At 57.0% G+C, this 26,400-nt stretch overlaps 1 long non-coding RNA gene across 3 annotated transcripts in view; it reads right to left on the reverse strand.

The window, feature by feature from the left end:
- Positions 1 to 26,400, reverse strand: part of LOC142051028 (uncharacterized) — a 31,943-nt gene that overhangs the window by 467 nt on the left and 5,076 nt on the right. For 2 of the 3 annotated variants that reach the window (XR_012658257.1, XR_012658256.1), the window contains exons 2-3: positions 6,119 to 6,192; positions 1,044 to 1,103 (exon numbers count right to left, since the gene is read on the reverse strand). This is a non-coding gene — a long non-coding RNA (uncharacterized LOC142051028). Of the gene's footprint in view, positions 1 to 901; positions 951 to 1,043; positions 1,104 to 6,118; positions 6,193 to 26,400 lie in introns of those variants that run through there. The other variant, XR_012658258.1, reaches the window with a different exon arrangement.

Consider the following 26,400-nt stretch of genomic DNA (forward strand, 5'->3'; position numbering starts at 1 on the left):
GGACGCCACCGCGCGTGCGCGGCTCCCGGGCTCAGTACCCAATTCTGGTCGCTGGGCAGCAGCATTATCTGAATTACTCTTCTCGATTAATACCATCCAGAAACCGTAACTTGGCTGCATCCACAGAGCTTCTATTCCTCTGCACCTTTCCCCCTCGCAGCCCCAGCAGCACCATTCATTGCCTCTGCACCAAACAGCAAAGCGTCTCGAGCATTTGTCCTTTCCTCTCGACCGCTTAAAAACGTCTGGTGCTTGCTACTGTCCATGCCACTGCCCCCCGCATGCCCGAGGGAGGAGAAGCAGCACAGCAAACCTGGGGAACAAGGTTGGGTTCCCCACCCCCGCAGAATAAGCCCCAGGAACTGCTGGTAGGCATGTGGCATCAGGGTTGTGATAGGGTTTTGTTTTGGTTTTCTTTTTTTCCCCGCCTTCTTTACATAATGTAATAATTGGGGTTGCTTTTCCAAACTACTGAGTTCTGTGGGGACTTTTTGTGCTTTTACCCTACAAAAAATGGTCATTTTCACTTTCGGTTTTGTGCATGAGAATGGTTGGTGGGTGCTTTTAGGTGGTTGTTCCTTCCCCACCACCACCCTTTTTTTCCTTTCCACCTGCACAAATCCAGCTGGAGTTGGCTTTCCCAGAAGCCCCAAGTTGTTTTCTTTCCACCAGAATTCTTTCTGTTTTTTCACCCCCCATTGCAGACCCAGAGTAAGGGGTTTGAGGTATTTTTGTGCCCAGGCAGCAGCTCCCAGGCTGCATAAGCAGCCCCACAGGGGGAAGTCCCCGTTTGAGGGAATCGGCCCCAAATTGGGATGGGAAAGTGAAGAGAAGGAGAAAAAACCCTGAATAACCTGAAAAAGAACACCTACTCCAGCCCACCAAGCACCGGTCACCTTGCCTGACTCACCTCCAGGGCCCAGATCACGCTTGGCTCATCGCTTAGCACCCTCGGATCACAAAAAAAAAAAAAAAGAGTAAAACCCATAATGGAGCCCTATAGCCATCAGTCACATCTTCCCTCCAGTACTACACAGACTCACCTTCTTACAGCGCTCCCCTGGGCCCTCCTCCGTTGCCCTGCACGACTCATCCATCTGCACCTGGAAAAACAGCGTTACTGAACAAGTCACCTGGAGGCACAGCAACAGCTTAACCATTCCACAGCTCTTGTGCCCACGTAGGAATACCGTCTAGAGCCCAACTACAGCCTGCCGTTAAAGGAAATGCATTAAATCAAACGTTAAGCCCTCGCACATGCAAGCCGGAACAGCAAAAACACGGCACGCTCGCGCACCCAGGGCGCAGCCCGACGGAGGTCCACGCGCACCTCGCCGGTTTGATGCAGAGCCACCCAGCATCCCTGCGAGCACAGCTGCAGGCGCAACAGCAGTTTCACCTACACCCATCTCGGCGCGCAGCGCTTCTGAAGCTTTAAGCTGAAAGCCCTACCTTGACGCTTGGCCACACTAGAAGCGAGCCGTAGCTAGAACTCCACAGAAACACAGCAACACAAATTGCGCACCCACAGCGGCGACAGCTTCGCAGCTATTTAGACCTGGAACAACAGAGAAAAGTAAAACAGCTTCATCACCCGCACAGGAAAAGCGGCAGACGGAGACAAAGGGTCAGCATTCATAGCCCTTACAGAACACAGGCGTTCTCTCTCCTTCCATTCCTAAACCCATCTCTTAGGTCTAAATATCGCAGCCCTGCTGTGGCAATAGCGAGAGCAGGGAACAAGAGCCCTGCCGCCGGCCGTTTGTGCGGCAGGACACAAAAACAGAGGGACATGTTTTGCCACGCAGAACCCTGAATCTCCTGAAAATTTATGTTTACTAAAAATAGCCATTGGGAACATATTCCCAAAAACATTCGGCAATAAAACTTTTGTGTTTGACACCCGCACATTTTTTGGGAACTTGCTATTTGCTTCCTGGTTTTGCTGGTCTTCCCTCAGAAGTTCTACCTGCAGCCAAGTTATTCATTCCTACCCGCCCGACCGGTTCAAGCATTCACCTTCCTGGTATTACCAGCACATTGACACAGGCGAGCAACTTAACTGCTCTTCTAAAACTATCCAAATGACAATTACAGCCCTGAAAGAGGAGTGGAAGAGAAGAAAAGGAGAGATCAGGCAGCAAAAGTGCTCTGCAGGCTGCTGCCGGCCAACACTGCACTCTTTTGTTAAAGCCACCCCGCCCCCCCAAACGCAAACAAAAAAACCCCATGACTGTGGAATGCGTTTTTTTTCTTTTCAGCAGTCCTTTTGGAGCTCATCCCTGTCTCAGCATCTTGTCTTGTCAGAGCATGAAGTGCAGATGATCTGTATCCCGATGACATTTGCATGGGATGAATACATTTTCAGAAATAGACCAGATCCGTGAGACTCCTGTCACCTTTGTGGTTTTAACAATCGTAACTCAATTTTATTGACTGACACACTTATGAGAAAACTAATTAACTTTGAAACTTAGCCTCTCCTCGGGGAAAAAACATGTTAGACACCAAGTGAAACCGATTCAGAGCTCCGAACCATGATGGAGCCGACAGAGCTGTTGTGACTTAGTTTGTATGATTAATTAATTGGTTAATAACTATTCTAAGCAGCGCAGAAAGAAGAGCTGGACCCAAAGAGGGTGCGCTGCGCTGGATCCAAAAAGCACCCTTCCTCCAGAGACCCGCCTCAGGTGGCGAGTTCGCTCTGGTGCATGCCGGCCTCCCGAACTTCGGGGTCCGATGTGACCGGACCCCCACCTCCGGGGAGGGTCCTCGTACCCTGCCCAACCCCTGCTTTCCCCTGCAGCCCCCAATGCCCCCACCCCCCAGCCTGCACAAGCAGCCAAACCGGCTGCTGCTTTTGGCCCCCAAACCAGCTCACTTTGGGACCGGTTCTGAGCCAAAAAGCCCAGCTGCTGAGCCTGTTCTCAAGTCCCAAAAATGCAGCACTTGACCTCTGCTCCTCAGCCCAAAACCACACGACTTAGTCCCCTCGCTCAGGCCCTCAAAACGCACGACTCGATCTGTTTCAGGGCCCCGGCATCAGCCACAGGAGCCTGCTCTCAAGGCCCAGGAACAGAAGAGCTGTGCTCTCCCCGTTCAGGGACCAAACCAGCTGAGCCTGGCTGCGTCCCGGCCCCCTCCGCAGTCCCCACGGGCAACGCTCAGGGCCGCGGAGAGCGCAGCCACCCCACAGCCCTGCACCCCCACGGCCCACGCGCGCACTGTCGGGGAGGCCTTGGGAACTGAACTGCGCGGGCCCGGCCCCGCACCCCGGCGGGGCAGCCCAGCGCCAGCCCGGCAGCGCTTTCTTCCTGCTCTCGCAGGCCGCGTTTCCCCGGCAGCGCCGGGCCCGCACCCCAACCCCACAGGGGGCCGGGCCCGGCCCGCCTCCAGCAAACCGCGGCGGCAGCAGCCGGGGTCCTTGCCTGCCTCGCGGGCAAGGGGGGACCCGCCCGGCACCACAGGAGCCCCCGCCGGGGTCGCCGCCGCCGCCCGACCCCGACGAGGAGCAGCCGAGAGCCGGGTGGGGCTGCCCCTACTTCCCCACGGCCGGGCACGGGCTCGGCCCCAAAACACAACCACCGACCCACGAAAGCGCTCGGCCCGGGGCCACTGCTGCCCGCAACCCCCCCCCGGGGACTCCGCGGACCGGGAGACCCCACAGCCGAAACCCGCCGACCCACAGCGCGCCCGGCCACGCGGCTCCTCACCTGCCCCCCGGCGCGGCTCCGGCTGCCCCACGGCCCGGCACGGAGCCGAACCCGGCCACCGGACCATCCGCCGCCCCCCCAACGCTCCGGGACGGTTCTCGTCCCTTTTCGCTCTGACGCCTCGAGCCGAGCCGGCCCCGCTCCTCCGAGCTACCGGCGGTGCCCGCTCGGCTGCTCGGGGCCAGGCCCTGTTCTCGCCCAGCCGCGAGAAGCCGCCCCGGGGTCTCCTCGGTGCGTCCAGCCCCGTGCCGTGCCGGAGCGGGGAGAGCCGGGTACGAGCGCGGAGCCCTGGGGCAGGGGTTGCCCCAGTGCCGCCGACTGTGTGGGGGGGTGTCGTCCCCCCCCGCCCCACGCGGGGGGCGCACACACGGTACACCCGCGGGGCAGGGGCATCCCCGGGGAGCCGTGCAGCCGGGCTGCGCCGTAGGAGGGGAAGGGTGATGTTGGTTTCCCATTTTCCCCGCAGCCTGATCCTCCCCCTCCCCCGTACTGAGTCGCCCCCCCCCCGCCCACCCCTTCCCGCGCGTTACAGCCCGCGAAAAAGCTTTTAACAACCCGATCAACAACACTCCCTTTATCCCTCTTCCAGCAGCAGCAGCGAGAGATTAAGCCAACTGCAGCACAGAGGAAGAAGGCAAGGAGAGCCTTTTCAAGCAAGGGCAGGACAAAAATGCACGGCGTGGACAGGCACAGGAGAGGCTGCATTATCTGGAAAGCACAACACCTCCCCAACGGCAGAAAATAAGGAACGAATCGTTTCCAAGGAGCTGCAGCAGACGAATCACCTTTTTCTTTATTGCTCTCCTGCCCTTTGTTATCCAAAGCGATAGACTTCACCACCGGGCAGAAAATATCTGCCTAGATTTACACGGACAACCAGAAACAATCAAGCCACCCAGGAAAAAGTTCACAGCAGAGGTATAACACATCAGCAGCTAAAACATTTGTTACGCAGGCACAACTAGGCACTAAACAAAGGCTTTCCAACACTGGAGGTCTAGAACAGGTAGACATTAGCACAGAAGCACAAAGGGCTCTGTCACCCTGCACAAATCTCCCCGTGCCTACACACGCACACGTTCAGAAGTTATTTATCAGAAAACGCCCAACTGAGCCATTTGCCACAGTCACCAGACTCACGACGTGATAACACGACATGACACACGAGGTGGGCTCAGAGTTTTAAGGCAAAAATACCTCCCCCGCCCCCCACCCGAGATCTTTCAGGCTCCAGACCTGCCATCTCCCCGCACCAAACCTACCCGGCCAAAGGGTTTCAGGTGGCCCAAAACACAGTACACAGAAAATCGACGGGGAAAGCCCTACATTGTGCAAAAGCGAACGATGCCCGACCAGGGCTTCTCTGCGGGGCCCGGGCCCGGCACGGAGCCGCCCCCCCCCCACCGCGGGGTCGGGCCCGGGCCCGGCAGGGAACCGCCCCACCCCCACCCCGGCCCGGGCCCGGCAGGGAGCCGCCGCCCCCCCCCACCCCGGCCCGGGCCCGGGCCCGGCAGGGAGCCGCCGCCCCCCCCCACCCCGGCCCGGGCCCGGGCCCGGCAGGGAGCCGCCGCCCCCCCCACCCCGGCCCGGAGCGGCCCGGGCCCGGCACGGAGCCGCCGCCCCCCCCACCCCGGCCCGGGGCCGGGCCCGGCCCGGAGCCGCCCCCCCCCCCACCCCGGCCCGGAGCGGCCCGGGCCCGGGCCCGGCCCGGAGCCGCCCCCCCCCCCACCCCGGCCCGGAGCGGCCCGGGCCCGGGCCCGGCCCGGAGCCGCCCCCCCCCCACCCCGGCCCGGAGCGGCCCGGGCCCGGGCCCGGCCCGGAGCCGCCCCCCCCCCCCACCCCGGCCCGGAGCGGCCCGGGCCCGGGCCCGGCCCGGAGCCGCCCCCCCCCCCAACCCGGCCCGGAGCGGCCCGGGCCCGGGCCCGGCCCGGAGCCGCCCCCCCCCCCACCCCGGCCCGGAGCGGCCCGGGCCCGGGCCCGGCCCGGAGCCGCCCCCCCCCCACCCCGGCCCGGAGCGGCCCGGGGTCGGGCCCGGCCCGGAGCCGCCCCCCCCCCACCCCGGCCCGGAGCGGCCCGGGGTCGGGCCCGGCCCGGAGCCGCCCCCCCCCACCCCGGCCCGGGCCCGGGGTCGGGCCCGGCACGGAGCCGCCCCCCCCCCACCCCGGCCCGGGCCCGGGGTCGGGCCCGGCACGGAGCCGCCCCCCCCCCACCCCGGCCCGGGCCCGGGGTCGGGCCCGGCACGGAGCCGCCCCCCCCCACCCCGGCCCGGGCCCGGGGTCGGGCCCGGCACGGAGCCGCCCCCACTCCACCCCGGCCCGGGGTCGGGCCCGGCACGGAGCCGCCCCCCCCCCACCCCGGCCCGGGGTCGGGCCCGGCACGGAGCCTCCACCGCTGCCCGAACTCACCCACCAGCGCTCTCCGGCCCCTGGCCACGGCCGCGCTGCTCTCCCAGGCGGCTGCCGCAGGCGAGGGTCGGGCGCTGCCAGGCCTCCAGGAGTCCTGAGGAGCTGGCGGCCACCGCAGGGGATGGCTGCCTGCGGTCGGACTGCCGCGGTGCTCCCCGCCCAGCTCCGAGCAGTCTCCGCCGGCCACGGGCTTCCCACGCCGGGCCGCAGAGGGGCCCCGGCACCGCAAAGAGACACCTCGCGGCGCAGCCGCCCCACGCACCGCTCCCACCTCCGCTCCGCCGCGCTGCGCCACCGGAAGCCCGAGCCCCGCGGGGCGGCCCTTAGAGGGCGGCCGGAAGGACCGGCCCCCACCGGCCCCTCCCCCGCGCCGGACCGCCCCCGCGCCCAGCCGGTGAGCGCCAGCGCCCCCTGCTGGCCGGGCCGCGCTCAGCTCGCGAGGGCGCCGTGGGCCGGGCGGGGGGGGACGCGCCGGCTCGGGGCCAGCTCCTTTCGGGGCGAGCGAGCGAGCGGGAAACCCCTGCGGGCCCCGGTCACGGCCGGGCAGAGCCGCGCGCCCTCCGAGAGCTGCTCAACGGGGCTGCCCCTCGTGACACTTACCGAGCCGTCCGCGACGGGAGCGGGCAGAGGAGGAAGGGGCCGGCGGCCGCGGGGCCCTGGCCGCAGGCACGGCGGGGGGTGGGGGGCTGGGGCCCGTGGGGCCGCCCTGCTGGGTCACTGCCCTGCGCCGCACCGCGCTGGGGGCTGGGGCCCGACCGGCGCCGGGCGACCGGGGGCAGCCACGAGCAGGGGGCCTGAGCTTAGCCACGGCCAGCAGAACACCCCGAAGCGTGAGACGCTGCAAGGCCAAGGTGGTCCTTGGCAATGGGGGCGCCTGGGCTCGGCCTCCGCCTTACCCGTCCTGGGTCTGCGTGGCGTTCCAGGGGAATGGTGTTTTCCTTGTGCGGAAGGTGGGCTGGCCGGTCGGCCGTGCCCCGGCCGTTACCGATCCTGCCAAAGGCGCTCGCACGCTCTGGCCCATTACTGCTGCGGTGCCGCGCTGTAGCAGAAAGAAGAGGTGTTGTGTTATCTCACAAAAAGCCTCCTATGGTCAGTTGAAGAAATAACCTCTTTCCGTGGCACTGACTCTTTTCGTACAGTCCACAGCCGGCTTTCGGCTTTTGTCTTTACAGCATTCAGTTTGCTTTCTGCCAAGCTTTCTACCTGCTGTGAAACATTTGGATGGTTTTTTCTTGTTGTTTTTTTTTTCCCCTACTTGCTCCACAACTCCCACACCAACCACCCAGCGCGGCTCGCCTTTCAGCCCCCAGACCCAGGAGCCTTGCCCTGGGACGGCCCTTACATGTCAGCAGAGTTGTTCCAGCTCTCACCCTGTCCCTACCCAGCTGAGGACGTCTGTGTCCGTGGGAGGCACCCAGAAACTCCCCCTGCTGCGTGGCAGTCCCCTGCCCCGTCAGAGAAAACTGCGGCAATATCGGCTAAGTTTAAAAGCGTCGGCAGGAGGTGCAGAATACGTAAATAAAGCGGCGGTTGGCTGCCGGGTATGGGTGCAATATAAATACATTTTGTTTATAGGCCTTCGTGCCTATTCAGCGTTGAACGGCACCGCAGCCCACCCAGCCCGGGGCTCGGAGAAGGGTCTCTCCAAGGGCACAACCTAAGGCAGCGCAGGAAGCCCAGCTGCCACGCTCCCAGTCGCTACGGGACGCTCGCTTACAGTTACACTAACGAGGGTACGGATGAGGCTGGAACTAGCAGAAATGCTGACTCTTCTGGCCTTTTATTTGTGGAAGGTACAGCGCGCGAGCCTCGGCGGCTCACAGGAGAAGCGTGCAGTGCTGCCTGACTCTCATTCTCAGCTCACGTACTACTGCCAAAGCTCCTGCCCTGTGCTGTGCCAGATGCCGGCTGGCGTGAGCGCCTGGGCTCCTGAGGGACCCCCCTTGTCCTGAGAGCCAGAGGTACTCACTTCCCTTTGCATGAGGCCTGTAGGAGATATACCCTGCAATTTTAAAAATCTGTATCAAACGTGGCAGACTCAAAAGAGGGCATTTTTAAAAAGGCAGGTTTGTTTTCTTTGTTAACTTTACGATCTACAGCCTAGCAAAGAGCTCCCTTTCAGTGTCAGTCGCTTGGCTTTCTCCCCTACTGACGAGGTCCCAGCCTCCCGGTGAGATCTCGCTGGAGATATTCTGAGTTTCCCTCGAGTACGTGGCTGCCCTGGCCCGAGGCCAGCGAAGAAGCTGACTTTGCCCGTGCCTGAATCAGCAACACGTCCAGCAGGCGACTTGCAGAGCCCAGGGAACCCTCGTAAAGAGGTTTGGGGGTGGGGCGCGCCACATCTGCGGCATCGGCCGTGGGAAAGGACCGGCGCAGTAAAACAGGTGGGTGAAACCGCGGTGCGCGCCAATACGTGCTGCTGCCTGGGGCATCGCTTTGCTGCGGGTCAAGTCAGATGCTCTCTGTAAGAGCGAGTCAGGGTAAAGGCAGCAGCAGATTTCTTTTCTGCTCATTTTAACAAAGGCTGGACGGAGCCCATAGAGGAAGGCACTACGCGTCTTGCTGGGTTTGTTTCCCCGCCTTCTCGTAAGCTGTCGCGGAAACTTGCACGAGGAAAGCCTGTGCAAGCTGATGATGACAGCCACACACGGTTGAAGAGGGAGCAGATGGTGAGAGCAGAGGTACGCGCTCAGGCTGTGCGCTGGAAGCTAATGCTAATGCTGCAAAATAAAGAGTGGATTTTCTTTTTTGGGTTTAGGTGAGCGCTAAACATGACATGTGCGTATGCGCGTGTGTCTCTCGCAGGTTTTTGTCATACACCCCACCCTCCCACCCCAAAAAAACAACCCACACATGCCACGCGTTAAACAGTGGTTTTCCATTGTACTTAGACGTGCTTACATAGGTGTGTTGGTTTGTTACTTTTTTTAATGCAGAAACAGCAATACGATAGATTTAATACAGCTAGCAGTTAGACGGGTGTAGCTTTAGAGCGTCGGCTGTTTACAAAGCAACTGCACACCTTCTTTAACTCACAGTTTAAACAAATGAACTTGCAGTGCATCACACGTGCTTTGTACAGTCACGTTCCACACGGCAGGTCAGATGCTTCACCCTGCCTTGTCCTTGTTCCCCCGACTCCGACGGGACCGCCGAGGCCATCCTGGGGACAGCGCCGCTTTCTAGCAGCTGGGTTGCTTGCCTGGACGCCCCACAGACAAACAATCATTTCCCCACTGAACCTCTTCTCAAATATTTTCCTACCCCTGCAGGCCCCACGTCCTTTGGTTCATATTTCCTTTTTTCCGGGCTTTATGCACAGGACCGATGATTTCCAGAAATAGAAACAGAGGCTGATTCAGTCCAGGCTAAACATTCTCTGACCTAAACCAAACTGCCTTCGAAGAGATAGCTGTACTGTGGGCACCACCTCGGGAACAGAAGTTGCCCTGTCATTAAAAAAAAAAAAAAAAAAAGAAGGAAAACAAGGCATTTCAGGCTGAGGAGGCTGAACGGTGTGCTGGGGGCGGTGGGGAGTTGGAAAGAAACAGTTCAGACGATCAGAGCGAGCTTAGCGTTGCAAAGCGTGCCATTATTTTTAATTTGGCAGTCAGAAGAAAATAGATTCCGACACTGATTTCCTGTGTGCTGCGGGAGTTCTCGCCTCAGCATTCCTGTGCACCATTTTACTTTTGTGTCCCGTCTGCTTTGCTTTTGCGCTGTAGCTCTCCGGTTCTAGCTACGCTTCCCACCACCCCCGTTACTCTTTGACAAGCCCAGCTCTCACTGTGCTTCCCTTCCCGTATGCGCGTGCAGGGAAAAGCCCGCGCGTCTGCCACTACAGGACACGCTCTGGGAGGCAGGAGAGATGACGACGCTCCCTGACAGAGGACACAGCTGAGGGGCGGTCCGCCGGGGCTGGGGAGATGGCAGCACCTTCCCTCAGCTGCCCCATCCGAGCACGGGTGCAGGTGAGCACTGAGGAGAGACAAGCAGGCAGGAGCCGCAGAGCGAGAGAGAAAATAAAATTCACGGGTGGGTGCTACTTACGTCTCATTTTTAGCGCAAGGGATGAATTCTCAGCACATTCTTGGAGCTGCCCCTTTGGGACTCATGGAGAAGAGGGAGGTTGGCCACGCGGTGCAGCCCAGCTCTGCTTCCTCTAAATGGTTTTACTGTTCAGGTGTTGCCCTAATCTGGCCGGTACCCCTGCAAAGAGTTTGGGATTTCTGCTGCCTCTCCGGGCCAGCCGCAGACCCTGACTTCATCGCAGCGAATGACCCTGCGCTCGTCAGAGCGGTTGCCGAGTCACATCCCGCTGCCTTCCCTGCAGAACCGGTGACCCTTTTTCAGCCCTTGCCCCCTCTTCTCTCCGCTCGTTGCCCATCCCTTTATCAGTGCCGGCACCGATCCTGCCTCCAGCTCGCCCTGTCTCCACCTGCGAGCGCCCAACAGGAGCTAAATGTCTCCTCAAGGACGCACGGAAGAGACGCGCAGGTAACCCAGCACAGACCCCCTGCAAACATCTTCTTTCCATTTTCTTTCCTCTCCTGACACGAAGAGATGACTTAGGAAAAAGCGTACTGCTCACACTTCACCTGCACTGCTTCTACTTTCACTTTCGCTCTCCTTGGCAGTAATTAATAGCGGTGGTTGGGGAGGGCTGGGGCATTCCCCCAAAGCGGCTGCAGTTACATCCGGGCGGTTGTGGCACTCCATTAGCTCTGTAGTTTTTAAATCTAAATCTTCTGGAATTGTTAGTTCTGCTCAGGAATCACCCGTACCTGCAAATTTTCTTAATAGCTACGCTTGACCCCAGCCACTGTTTAACAGCTCACCTTTATTTCTCTTCATTTAAGAACCTAAAGCTTCGTTTACTGCTTGGGTTGGAAGCAGGAGCTGTCGCTGCCTCTGAACTTTCTAACAGCCCTGTTACAATTTCAGTACTACCCGCTCCCAATTTAGCTTTCCGGGTCGATTTTCATTCTAGATTCGAAAATTTCCTTATTTTGTTTCTGATCAGGAGTCATTAATGCCTGCAGTTGATTTAGTAACGGCTGTATTTAGATTGAGCTATTAATGACTCGCAACTCTATTTATGGCATAAAAAAGGACTGCCTTTATTTTTTTTAACTACAGATTAGGAATAATGACTGCCTGGTTTGTTCAGTAATAGGTGTGATTAAATTTAGTCACGACTCCTCCCTAAATAATATGTATTTATTTGCACTCTAACAATTTAACCTTCCCTTTACCGGCCAGGGGCACCGACAAGTGCCCGTGCGTACCTCCGCTCCCCCTGCGCCGGCTCCCCAGGGAACAGCCTCTTACCCTGACCAGAGTCTGCAGCGGCCCGTTGTCATCCCAGCTCCTCGCCCTCGAGAAAGCGGCCGCCTGAAGCGGCGGCAGCTCCGCTGCTGCCCAGAGGGGACGGAAATGGCGCGGGGTAAAGCTCTCCGGGCCGCCTGCGTCCCGCGCGGAGGCGGTGACCTCAGCAGCCTGTACGCTGTTGGGGCCGAGCCAACAACCTGAGGAGGAGTCGCAGGGCGTAGCTGTTTCTGCAACAACCACGCTTTCCCGCCTGGCTGGACAAGAAAGCGGGGCCTGCGGGGGCCTGGAGAGGCAGCATCGCTGCAGGTTGTGCCACGGCTGTTGAGAGGCCAAGGCAACACCTGAAACAGTGAACGGCACAACTAGTGAAAACCCCCAAGGTTCCGGGTTCAGTAAAGACAGGAATTGCAGCAGCACAATAAAATGATCTCACGAGGGGAAAAAAAACAGCAAAGCAAAAACCAAACCCCAAACAGAACACCATACCACTAACCCGTCTCACCGCCCCCTCAGCGCCCAAAACAGCATCCTGGGAGAAAAAAAGCAAAGCAGGCCACAAGGGACCTTTCTAGTACAGATGCCGCCAAAGAGTGCCAAGCTCTGGAATCCTTACCTCAGGCAACGCCTCCGCTTCTCTAAACGCCAGAGCACGCCTGCCCGGGGGGCTGAGACAGCCCCAAAGCTGCGACCGCCCGAGGGAACACGGGAGCACCGACGCCAGAGAAGCCCAGGGCCAGAGCCGGGGCTCTTCCACCCCCGGGCCCCGCCCCCGCCCTTCCCACAGCGCCCCGCGAAAGGGGCGGGCCGAGCCCCCCGGGGGGTGAAGGCCCCGGGAGCCGTACGAGAGCCGCCTGGAGTTCCCGGCACGGGAGGGAGGGGGGAGAGAAAACACCCAAACCGAGCCCCCCGAGCGGAGCAAACACAGGCTCGGGCTGTTGCCGGGGGGCGGGGCCTGTCGCTAAGGGGAGAGAGCCGGCACCGCCCCCCGGGCCGTTGCCGGGGGGTGGGGCCTGTCGCTAAGGGGAGAGAGCCGGCACCGACCCCCGGGCCGTTGCCGGGGGGTGGGGCCTGTCACTAAGGGGGTGTGTCCAAAGGGACGCTGGCAATGCCCCTGGAGCCATCACCAAGGGCAGGGCCTGTTGCTATGGAGGGTGGGGCCAGGCAGCACCAGCAACACCCCCAGGCTGTCACCAGGGGGTGGGACCTGTTGCTAACTGGGGATGCTGGGGAGCACACGAGCACGGCCCCACCCCACCAGGCCCTCGCCAGGGGGCGGGGCCTGTCGCAAAGGTGGGTGGGGCCAGAGGGGTCAGATATCAGCCCGCGCGTGTAGACCAGTGCGTCCCAGTAATGACCAACATGCCACACAGTATGGATCCCAGTACATCCCAGCTCCCTCCCAGCGACGCCCAGTACATCCCAGTTCCCTCCCAGTACATCCCAGTTGCCTACCAGTGCAGCCCAGTACATCCCAGATCCCTCCCAGTCCGTCCCAGTTCTTTCCCAGTCCGTCCCAGTACATCCCAGTTCCCTCACAGTACATCCCAGTTCCCTCACAGTTCACACACAGTTCACTCCCAGTTCCATTCCAGTACATCCCAGTACATGCCAGTTGCCTCCCAGTTTCCTCTAAGTACATCCCAGTACTTCAAAGTTCCCTCCCAGTACATCCCAGTTCCCTCACAGTACATCCCAGTACTTCACAGTTCACTCCCACTACATCCCAGTACGTCCCAGTTCCCCCTTGGTACATAACACTTCCCTCCCAATACATCCCAGTTCCCTCCCATTACATCCCGATTCCCTCCCAGTACATCCCAGTTCCCTGCCAGTATGTCCCAGTACATCCCAGTTCCCTCACAGTACATCCCAGTTCCCTCCCAGTACATCCTGGTACATCCCAGTTCCCACCCAGTACATCCTACTACATACCAGTTCCCTCCCCGTTCCATCCCAGTTCCATCCCAATTCCATCCCAGTACATCCCAGTACTTCACAGTTCCCTCCCAGTACATCCCAGTTCCCTCTAAGTACATCCCAGTACTTCACAGTTCCCTCCCAGCACATCCCAGTACGTCCCAGTTCCCCTCAGTACATAACACTTCCCTCCCAGTTCCCTCCCAGTACATCCCAGTTCCCTCCCAGTCCGTCCCAATCCCCTCCCAGTACATCCCAGTTCCCTCCCAGTATGTCCCAGTACATCCCAGTTCCCTCACAGTACATCCCAGTTCCCTCACAGTTCACACACAGTTCACTCCCAGTTCCATTCCAGTACATCCCAGTACATGCCACTTTCCTCCAAGTAAATCCCAGTTCCCTCCCACTACATCCAAGTTCCCTCCCACTTCCCTCTAAGTACATCCCAGTACTTCACAGTTCACTCCCAATACATCCCAGTTCCCCCTCGGTACATAACAGTTCCCTCCCAGTACACCCCAGTACATCCCAGTTCCCTCCCAGTATGTCCCACTACATCCCAGTTCCCTCCCAGTACATCCCAGTTCCCTCCCAGTAAATCCCAATTCCCAACACTTTCCACCCAGTACATCCCAGTTCCCTCCCAGTACATCCCAGTTCCCTCTAAGTACATCCCAGTACTTCACAGTTCCCTCCCAGTTCACTCCCAGTTCCCTCCCAGTACATCCCAGTTCCCTCTAAGTACATCCCAATACTTCATAGTTCCCTCCCAGCACGTCCCAGTACGTCCCAGTTCCCCTCAGTACATAACACTTCCCTCCCAGTACATACCAGTACATCCCAGTGTCCTCACAGTACATCCCAGTTCCCTCACAGTACATCCCAGTTCTCTCCCAGTTCACTCCCAGTACACAACAGTTACCTCCCAGTACATCCCAGTACATCCCAGTAGATCCTGGTACATCCCAAATCCCTGCCAGTTCCACCCGGTACAACCCAGTACAAGCCTGTACATCCTAGTTCCTCCACAGTACATCCCAGGGCATCCCCGCACATTGTAGTGCCTCCCAGTACATCCCAGCTCCCTCCCAGTACTGGGAGGGACCTGGGATGTACTGGGAGGGACCTGGGATGTACTGGGATGTAATGGGACGGAACTGGGATGTAATGGGACGGAACTGGGAAAGAAGTGGTAGTGAACCGGTACTGGAATGTACGGCGATGTATTGGGATGTACTGGGAGCGAACTGGGATTTACTGGGATGTACTGGGAGGAAACTGGGATATACTGGGAGGAAACTGGGATATACTGGGAGGAAACTGGGAGGGAAGTGGGTGTCAACTGGGACATTCCAGTTTCCTCCCAGTACATCCCAGTTCCCTACCAGTGCAGCCCAGTACATCCCAGATCCCTCCCAGTCCCTCCCAGTACATCCCAGTACATCCCAGTTCCCTCACAGTACATCCCAGTTCCCTCCCAGTTCACTCCCAGTTCCATTCCAGTACATCCCAGTTGCCTCCCAGTTTCCTCTAAGTACATCCCAGTACTTTAAAGTTCCCTCCCAGTACATCCCAGTTCCCTCACAGTACATCCCAGTACTTCACAGTTCACTCCCACTACATCCCAGTACGTCCCAGTTCCCCCTTGGTACATAACACTTCCCTCCCAATACATCCAAGTTCCCTCCCAGTACATCCCAATCCCCTCCCAGTACATCCCAGTTCCCTGCCAGTATGTCCCAGTACATCCCAGTTCCCTCCCAGTACATACCAGTTCCCTCCCACTACATCCCAGTTCCCTCCCAGTTCCCTCCCACTACATCCCAGTTCCCTCCCACTACATACCAGTTCCCTCCCAGTACATCCCAGTACATCCTGGTACATCCCAGTTCCCACCCAGTACATCCTACTACATACCAGTTCCCTCCCAGTTCACTCCCAGTACATCCCAGTACTTCACAGTTCCATCCCAGTACATCCCAGTACGCACCAGTTCCCCTCAGTACATAACACTTCCCTCCCAGTACATACCAGTACATCCCAGTGTCCTCACACTACGTCCCAGTTCCCTCACAGTACATCCCAGTTCCCTACCAGTACGTCCCAGTTCCCTCCCAGTTCACTCCCAGTACATAACAGTTACCTCCCAGTACATCCCAGTACATCCCAGTAGATCCTGGTACATCCCAAATCCCTGCCAGTTCCACCCGGTACAACCCAGTACAAGCCTGTACATCCTAGTTCCTCCACAGTACATCCCAGGGCATCCCCGCACGTTGTAGTGCCTCCCAGTACATCCCAGTTCCCTCCCAGTACTGGGAGGGACCTGGGATGTACTGGGAGGGACCTGGGATGTACTGGGAGGGAACTGGGATGTAATGGGACGGAACTGGGAAAGAAGTGGTAGTGAACCGGGAGGGAATTGGGATGTACGGGGATGAACTGGTAGGGAACTGGGATGTACTGGCATGGAACGGGGATGTATTGGGATGTACAGGAACAGAACTGGAATGTACAGCGATGTATTGGCATGTACTGGCAGCGAGCTGGGATTTACTGGGATGTACTGGGAGGAAACTGGGATATACTGGGAGGAAACTGGGATATACTGGGAGGCATTGGGAGGGAAGTGGGTGTCAACTGGGACATTCCAGTTTCCTCCAAGTAAACCCCAGTTCCCTACCAGTGCAGCCCAGTACATCCCAGTTCCCTCCCAGTCCGTCCCAATCCCCTCCCAGTACATCCCAGTTCCCTGCCAGTATGTCCCAGTACATCCCAGTTCCCTCCCAGTACATACCAGTTCCCTCCCAGTACATCCCAGTTTCCGCCCAGTTCCCTCCCACTACATCCCAGTACATCCCAGTTCCCTCCCAGTACATACCAGTTGCCTCCCAGTACATCCCAGTACATCCTGGTACATCCCAGTTCCCACCCAGTACATCCTACTACATACCAGTTCCCTCCCAGTTCACTCCCAGTACATCCCAGTACTTCACAGTTCCCTCCCAGTACATCCCAGTACGTCCCAGTTCCCCTCAGTACATAACACTTCCCTCCCAGTACATACCAGTACATCCCAGTGTCCTCACGGTACGTCCCAGTTCCCTCCCAGTACATCCCAGTTCCCTCCCAGTTCACTCCCAGTACATAACAGTTACCTCCCAGTACATCCTAGTAGATCCTAGGACATTTCAAATCCCTGCCAGTTCCACCCGGTACAACCCAGTACAAGCCTGTACATCCTAGTTCCTCCACGGTACATCCCAGGGCATCCCCGCACATTGTAGTGCCTCCCAGTACATCCCAGTTCCCTCCCAGTACTGGGAGGGACCTGGGATGTACTGGGTGGGAACTGGGACGTACTGGGAGGGAACTGGGACGTACTGGGAGGGAACTGGGATGTACTGGGATGTAATGGGACGGAACTGGGATGTATTGGGAGGCACTGGGAAAGAAGTGGTAGTGAACCGGGAGGGAATTGGGATGTACGGGGATGAACTGGTAGGGAACTGGGATGTACTGGCATGGAACGGGGATGTATTGGGATGTACAGGAACAGAACTGGAATGTACAGCAATGTATTGGCATGTACTGGCAGCGAGCTGGGATTTACTGGGATGTACTGGGAGGAAACTGGGATATACTGGGAGGAAACTGGGATATACTGGGAGGAAACTGGGATATACTGGGAGGCATTGGGAGGGAAGTGGGTGTCAACTGGGACATTCCAGTTTCCTCCCAGTACATCCCAGTTCCCTACCAGTGCAGCCCAGTACATCCCAGTTCCCTCCCAGTCCGTCCCAATCCCCTCCCAGTACATCCCAGTTCCCTGCCAGTATGTCCCAGTACATCCCAGTTCCCTCCCAGTACATACCAGTTCCCTCCCAGTACATACCAGTTTCCTCCCAGTTCCCTCCCACTACATCCCAGTACATCCCAGTTCCCTCCCAGTACATACCAGTTCCCTCCCAGTACATCCCAGTTCCCTCCCGGTACATCCCAGTTCCCACCCAGTACATCCTACTACATACCAGTTCCCTCCCAGTTCACTCCCAGTACATCCCAGTACTTCACAGTTCCCTCCCAGTACATCCCAGTACGTCCCAGTTCCCCTCAGTACATAACACTTCCCTCCCAGTACATACCAGTACATCCCAGTGTCCTCACAGTACGTCCCAGTTCCCTCCCAGTACTGGGAGGGAACTGGGATGTACTGGGAGGGAACTGGGATGTACTGGGATGTAATGGGACGGAACTGGGATGTATTGGGAGGCACTGGGAAAGAAGTGGTAGTGAACCGGGAGGGAATTGGGATGTACGGGGATGAACTGGTAGGAAACTGGGATGTACTGGCATGGAACGGGGATGTATTGGGATGGACAGGAACGGAACTGGAATGTACGGCGATGTATTGGGATGTACTGGGAGCGAACTGGGATTTACTGGGATGTACTGGGAGGAAACTGGGATATACTGGGAGGAAACTGGGATATACTGGGAGGAAACTGGGAGGGAAGTGGGTGTCAACTGGGACATTCCAGTTTCCTCCCAGTACATCCCAGTTCCCTACCAGTGCAGCCCAGTACATCCCAGATCCCTCCCAGTCCCTCCCAGTACATCCCAGTACATCCCAGTTCCCTCACAGTACATCCCAGTTCCCTCCCAGTTCACACACAGTTCACTCCCAGTTCCATTCCAGTACATCCCAGTACATGCCAGTTGCCTCCCAGTTTCCTCTAAGTACATCCCAGTACTTTAAAGTTCCCTCCCAGTACATCCCAGTTCCCTCACAGTACATCCCAGTACTTCACAGTTCACTCCCACTACATCCCAGTACATCCCAGTTCCCCCTTGGTACATAACACTTCCCTCCCAATACATCCAAGTTCCCTCCCAGTACATCCCAATCCCCTCCCAGTACATCCCAGTTCCCTGCCAGTATGTCCCAGTACATCCCAGTTCCCTCCCAGTACATACCAGTTCCCTCCCAGTACATACCAGTTCCCTCCCAGTACTGGGAGGGACCTGGGTTGTACTGGGAGGGACCTGGGACGTACTGGGAGGGAACTGGGATGTACTGGGATGTAATGGGACGGAACTGGGATGTATTGGGAGGCACTGGGAAAGAAGTGGTAGTGAACCGGGAGGGAACTGGGATGTACGGGGATGAACTGGTAGGAAACTGGGATGTACTGGCATGGAACGGGGATGTATTGGGATGTACAGGAACAGAACTGGAATGTACAGCAATGTATTGGCATGTACTGGCAGCGAGCTGGGATTTACTGGGATGTACTGGGAGGAAACTGGGATATACTGGGAGGAAACTGGGATATACTGGGAGGCATTGGGAGGGAAGTGGGTGTCAACTGGGACATTCCAGTTTCCTCCCAGTACATCCCAGTTCCCTACCAGTGCAGCCCAGTACATCCCAGTTCCCTCGAGTCCGTCCCAATCCCCTCCCAGTACATCCCAGTTCCCTGCCAGTATGTCCCAGTACATCCCAGTTCCCTCCCAGTACATACCAGTTCCCTCCCAGTACATCCCAGTTTCCTCCCAGTTCCCTCCCACTACATCCCAGTACATCGCAGTTCCCTCCCAGTACATACCAGTTCCCTCCCAGTACATCCCAGTTCCCTCCCGGTACATCCCAGTTCCCTCCCGGTACATCCTACTACATACCAGTTCCCTCCCAGTTCACTCCCAGTACATCCCAGTACTTCACAGTTCCCTCCCAGTACATCCCAGTACGTCCCAGTTCCCCTCAGTACATAACACTTCCCTCCCAGTACATACCAGTACATCCCAGTGTCCTCACAGTACGTCCCAGTTCCCTCACAGTACTGGGAGGGAACTGGGATGTACTGGGAGGGAACTGGGATGTACTGGGATGTAATGGGACGGAACTGGGATGTATTGGGAGGCACTGGGAAAGAAGTGGTAGTGAACCGGGAGGGAACTGGGATTTACTGGGATGTACTGGGAGGAAACTGGGATATACTGGGAGGAAACTGGGATTTACTGGGAGGAAACTGGGAGGGAAGTGGGTGTCAACTGGGACATTCCAGTTTCCTCCCAGTACATCCCAGTTCTCTACCAGTGCAGCCCAGTACATCCCAGATCCCTCCCAGTCCCTCCCAGTACATCCCAGTACATCCCAGTTCCCTCACAGTACATCCCAGTTCCCTCACAGTTCACACACAGTTCACTCCCAGTTCCATTCCAGTACATCCCAGTACATGCCAGTTGCCTCCCAGTTTCCTCTAAGTACATCCCAGTACTTTAAAGTTCCCTCCCAGTACATCCCAGTTCCCTCACAGTACATCCCAGTACTTCACAGTTCACTCCCACTACATCCCAGTACGTCCCAGTTCCCCCTTGGTACATAACACTTCCCTCCCAATACATCCAAGTTCCCTCCCAGTACATCCCAATCCCCTCCCAGTACATCCCAGTTCCCTGCCAGTATGTCCCAGTACATCCCAGTTCCCTCCCAGTACATACCAGTTCCCTCCCAGTTCCCTCCCACTACATCCCAGTTCCCTCCCAGTACATACCAGTTCCCTCCCAGTACATCCTGGTACATCCTGGTACATCACAGTTCCCACCCAGTACATCCTACTACATACCAGTTCCCTCCCAGTTCACTCCCAGTACATCCCAGTACTTCACAGTTCCATCCCAGTACATCCCAGTACGCACCAGTTCCCCTCAGTACATAACACTTCCCCTCCAGTACGTACCAGTACATCCCAGTGTCCTCACAGTACGTCCCAGTTCCCTCCCAGTACATCCCAGTTCCCTACCAGTACGTCCCAGTTCCCTCCCTGTTCACTCCCAGTACATAACAGTTACCTGCAGTACATCCCAGTACATCCCAGTAGATCCTGGTACATCCCAAATCCCTGCTAGTTCCACCCGGTACAACCCAGTACAAGCCTGTACATCCTAGTTCCTCCACAGTACATCCCAGGGCATCCCCGCACATTGTAGTGCCTCCCAGTACATCCCAGCTCCCTCCCAGTACTGGGAGGGACCTGGGATGTACTGGGAGGGACCTGGGATGTACTGGGAGGGAACTGGGATGTACTGGGATGTAATGGGACGGAACTGGGATGTAATGGGACGGAACTGGGAAAGAAGTGGTAGTGAACCGGGAGGGAATTGGGATGTACGGGGATGAACTGGTAGGGAACTGGGATGTACTGGCATGGAACGGGGATGTATTGGGATGTACAGGAACAGAACTGGAATGTACAGCGATGTATTGGCATGTACTGGCAGCGAGCTGGGATTTACTGGGATGTACTGGGAGGAAACTGGGATATACTGGGAGGAAACTGGGATATACTGGGAGGAAACTGGGATATACTGGGAGGCATTGGGAGGGAAGTGGGTGTCAACTGGGACATTCCAGTTTCCTCCCAGTACATCCCAGTTCCCTACCAGTCCGTCCCAATCCCCTCCCAGTACATCCCAGTTCCCTGCCAGTATGTCCCAGTACATCCCAGTTCCCTCCCAGTACATACCAGTTCCCTCCCAGTACATCCCAGTTCCCTACCAGTTCCCTCCCACTACATCCCAGTTCCCTCCCAGTACATACCAGTTGCCTCCCAGTACATCCCAGTACATCCTGGTACATCCCAGTTCCCACCCAGTACATCCTACTACATACCAGTTCCCTCCCAGTTCACTCCCAGTACATCCCAGTACTTCACAGTTCCCTCCCAGTACATCCCAGTACGTCCCAGTTCCCCTCAGTACATAACACTTCCCTCCCAGTACATACCAGTACATCCCAGTGTCCTCACGGTACGTCCCAGTTCCCTCCCAGTACATCCCAGTTCCCTCCCAGTTCACTCCCAGTACATAACAGTTACCTCCCAGTACATCCCAGTACATCCCAGTAGATCCTGGTACATCCCAAATCCCTGCCAGTTCCACCCGGTACAACCCAGTACAAGCCTGTACATCCTAGTTCCTCCACAGTACATCCCAGGGCATCCCCGCACATTGTAGTGCCTCCCAGTACATCCCAGTTCCCTCCCAGTACTGGGAGGGACCTGGGATGTACTGGGAGGGAACTGGGATATACTGGGACGGAACTGGGATGTAATGGGACGGAACTGGGAAAGAAGTGGTAGTGAACCGGGAGGGAATTGGGATGTACGGGGATGAACTGGTAGGGAACTGGGATGTACTGGCATGGAACGGGGATGTATTGGGATGTACAGGAACGGAACTGGAATGTACTGCGATGTACTGGGATGTACTGGCAGCGAGCTGGGATTTACTGGGATGTACTGGGAGGAAACTGGGATATACTGGGAGGCACTGGGAGGGAAGTGGGTGTCAACTGGGACATTCCAGTTTCCTCCCAGTACATCCCAGTTCCCTACCAGTGCAGCCCAGTACATCCCAGATCCCTACCAGTACATCCCAGTTCCCTCCCAGTCCGTCCCAGTACATCCCAGTACATCCCAGTTCCCTCACAGTACATCCCAGTTCCCTCACAGTTCACACACAGTTCACTCCCAGTTCCATTCCAGTACAGCCCAGTACATGCCACTTTCCTCCAAGTAAACCCCAGTTCCCTCCCACTACATCCAAGTTCCCTCCCACTTCCCTCTAAGTACATCCCAGTACTTCACAGTTCACTCCCAGTACATCCCAGTTCCCCCTCGGTACATAACAGTTCCCTCCCAGTACACCCCAGTACATCCCAGTTCCCTCCCAGTATGTCCCACTACATCCCAGTTCCCTCCCAGTCCATCCCAGTTCCCTCCCAGTAAATCCCAATTCCCAACACTTTCCACCCAGTACATCCCAGTTCCCTCCCAGTACATCCCAGTTCCCTCTAAGTACATCCCAGTACTTCACAGTTCCCTCCCAGTTCACTCCCAGTTCCCTCCCAGTACATCCCAGTTCCCTCTAAGTACATCCCAATACTTCATAGTTCCCTCCCAGCACGTCCCAGTACGTCCCAGTTCCCCTCAGTACATAACACTTCCCTCCCAGTACATACCAGTACATCCCAGTGTCCTCACAGTACATCCCAGTTCCCTCCCAGTACATCCCAGTTCTCTCCCAGTTCACTCCCAGTACACAACAGTTACCTCCCAGTACATCCCAGTACATCCCAGTAGATCCTGGTACATCCCAAATCCCTGCCAGTTCCACCCGGTACAACCCAGTACAAGCCTGTACATCCTAGTTCCTCCACAGTACATCCCAGGGCATCCCCGCACATTGTAGTGCCTCCCAGTACTGGGAGGGACCTGGGATGTACTGGGAGGGACCTGGGACGTACTGGGAGGGACCTGGGACGTACTGGGAGGGACCTGGGATGTACTGGGATGTAATGGGACGGAACTGGGATGTATTGGGAGGCACTGGGAAAGAAGTGGTAGTGAACCGGGAGGGAACTGGGATGTACGGGGATGAACTGGTAGGAAACTGGGATGTACTGGCATGGAACGGGGATGTATTGGGATGTACAGGAACAGAACTGGAATGTACAGCAATGTATTGGCATGTACTGGCAGCGAGCTGGGATTTACTGGGATGTACTGGGAGGAAACTGGGATATACTGGGAGGAAACTGGGATATACTGGGAGGCATTGGGAGGGAAGTGGGTGTCACCTGGGACATTCCAGTTTCCTCCCAGTACATCCCAGTTCCCTACCAGTGCAGCCCAGTACATCCCAGTTCCCTCCCAGTCCGTCCCAATCCCCTCCCAGTACATCCCAGTTCCCTGCCAGTATGTCCCAGTACATCCCAGTTCCCTCCCAGTACATACCAGTTCCCTCCCAGTACATCCCAGTTTCCTCCCAGTTCCCTCCCACTACATCCCAGTACATCCCAGTTCCCTCCCAGTACATACCAGTTCCCTCCCAGTACATCCCAGTACATCCTGGTACATCCCAGTTCCCACCCAGTACATCCTACTACATACCAGTTCCCTCCCAGTTCACTCCCACTACATCCCAGTACTTCACAGTTCCCTCCCAGTACATCCCAGTACGTCCCAGTTACCCTCAGTACATAACACTTCCCTCCCAGTACATACCAGTACATCCCAGTTCCTCACAGTACGTCCCAGTTCCCTCCCAGTTCCCTCCCAGTACATAACAGTTACCTCCCAGTACATCCTAGTAGATCCTAGGACATTTCAAATCCCTGCCAGATCCACCCGGTACAACCCAGTACAAGCCTGTACATCCTAGTTCCTCCACAGTACATCCCAGGGCATCCCCGCACATTGTAGTGCCTCCCAGTACATCCCAGTTCCCTCCCAGTACTGGGAGGGACCTGGGATGTACTGGGAGGGAACTGGGACGTACTGGGAGGGAACTGGGACGTACTGGGAGGGAACTGGGATGTACTGGGATGTAATGGGACGGAACTGGGATGTATTGGGAGGCACTGGGAAAGAAGTGGTAGTGAACCGGGAGGGAATTGGGATGTACGGGGATGAACTGGCAGGAAACTGGGATGTACTGGCATGGAACGGGGATGTATTGGGATGTACAGGAACAGAACTGGAATGTACAGCGATGTATTGGCATGTACTGGCAGCGAGCTGGGATTTACTGGGATGTACTGGGAGGAAACTGGGATATACTGGGAGGAAACTGGGATATACTGGGAGGAAACTGGGATATACTGGGAGGAAACTGGGATATACTGGGAGGAAACTGGGATATACTGGGAGGCATTGGGAGGGAAGTGGGTGTCAACTGGGACATTCCAGTTTCCTCCCAGTACATCCCAGTTCCCTACCAGTGCAGCCCAGTACATCCCAGTTCCCTCCCAGTCCGTCCCAATCCCCTCCCAGTACATCCCAGTTCCCTGCCAGTATGTCCCAGTACATCCCAGTTCCCTCCCAGTACATACCAGTTCCCTCCCAGTACATACCAGTTTCCTCCCAGTTCCCTCCCAGTACATCCTGGTACATCCCAGTTCCCACCCAGTACATCCTACTACATACCAGATCCCTCCCAGTTCACTCCCAGTACATCCCAGTACTTCACAGTTCCCTCCCAGTACATCCCAGTACGTCCCAGTTCCCCTCAGTACATAACACTTCCCTCCCAGTACATAACAGTACATCCCAGTGTCCTCACAGTACGTCCCAGTGTCCTCACAGTACATCCCAGTTCCCTCCCAGTACATCCCAGTTCCCTCCCTGTTCCTTCCCAGTACATAACAGTTACCTCCCAGTACATCCCAGTAGATCCTGGTACATCCCAAATCCCTGCCAGTTCCACCCGGTACAACCCAGTACAAGCCTGTACATCCTAGTTCCTCCACAGTACATCCCAGGGCATCCCCGCACATTGTAGTGCCTCCCAGTACATCCCAGATCCCTCCCAGTACATCCGAGATCCCTCCCAGTCTGTCCCAGTACGTCCCAGTACATCCCAGTTCCCTCACAGTACATCCCAGTTCCCTCACAGTTCACACACAGTTCACTCCCAGTTCCATTCCAGTACAGCCCAGTACATGCCACTTTCCTCCAAGTAAATCCCAGTACCCTCCCACTACATTCAGGTTCCCTCCCACTTCCCTCTAAGTACATCCCAGTACTTCACAGTTCACTCCCAGTACATCCCAGTTCCCCCTCGGTACATAACAATTCCCTCCCAGTACACCCCAGTACATCCCAGTTCCCTCCCAGTATGTCCCACTACATCCCAGTTCCCTCCCAGTCCATCCCAGTTCCCTCCCAGTAAATCCCAATTCCCAACACTTTGCACCCAGTACATCCCAGTTCCCTCCCAGTACATCCCAGTTCCCTCTAAGTACATCCCAGTACTTCACAGTTCCCTCCCAGTTCACTCCCAGTACACAACAGTTACCTCCCAGTACATCCCAGTACATCCTAGTAGATACTAGGACATTTCAAATCCCTGCCAGTTCCACCCGGTACAACCGAGTACAAGCCTGTACATCCTAGTTCCTCCACGGTACATCCCTGTGCATCCCCGCACATTGTAGTGCCTTCCAGTACATCCCAGGTCCCTCCCAGTTCACTCCCAGTACACAACAGTTACCTCCCAGTACATCCCAGTACATCCCAGTAGATCCTGGTACATCCCAAATCCCTGCCAGTTCCACCCGGTACAACCCAGTACAAGCCTGTACATCCTAGTTCCTCCACGGTACATCCCAGGGCATCCCCGCACATTGTAGTGCCTCCCAGTACATCCCAGTTCCCTCCCAGTACTGGGAGGGAACTGGGACGTACTGGGATGTAATGGGACGGAACTGGGATGTATTGGGAGGCACTGGGAAAGAAGTGGTAGTGAACCGGGAGGGAATTGGGATGTACGGGGATGAACTGGTAGGGAACTGGGATGTACTGGCATGGAACGGGGATGTATTGGGATGTACAGGAACGGAACTGGAATGTACTGCGATGTACTGGGAGCAAACTGGGATTTACTGGGATGTACTGGGAGGAAACTGGGATATACTGGGAGGAAACTGGGAGGAAAGTGGGTGTCAACTGGGACATTCCAGTTTCCTCCCAGTACATCCCAGTTCCCTACCAGTGCATCCCAGTCCATCCCAGTTCCCTCCCAGTACATCCTACTACATACCAGTTCCCTCCCAGTTCACTCCCAGTACACAACAGTTCCCTCCCAGTACGTCCCAGTACATCCCAGTTCCGTCCCTGTTTCCGACCAGTGCGTCCTAGTTGCCTCTTATTCCATTCCAGTTCCCTCCAGTACATCTCAGTTCTCTCCCATTTCCCTCCAAGTACATCCCAGTTCCCTCCCAGTTCACTCCCAGTACACAACAGTTACCTCCCAGTACATCCCAGTACATCCCAGTACATCCTAGGACATTTCAAATCCCTGCTAGTTCCACCCGGTACAACCCAGTACAAGCCTGTACATCCTAGTTCCTCCACAGTACATCCCAGGGCATCCCCGCACGTTGTAGTGCCTCCCAGTACATCCCAGTTCCCTCCCAGTACTGGGAGGTATCTGGGATGTACTGGGAGGGAACTGGGATGTACTGGGAT

The sequence above is a fragment of the Phalacrocorax aristotelis genome, unplaced genomic scaffold (assembly GCF_949628215.1).
Source record: "Phalacrocorax aristotelis unplaced genomic scaffold, bGulAri2.1 scaffold_113, whole genome shotgun sequence".
Taxonomy (NCBI): domain Eukaryota; kingdom Metazoa; phylum Chordata; class Aves; order Suliformes; family Phalacrocoracidae; genus Phalacrocorax; species Phalacrocorax aristotelis.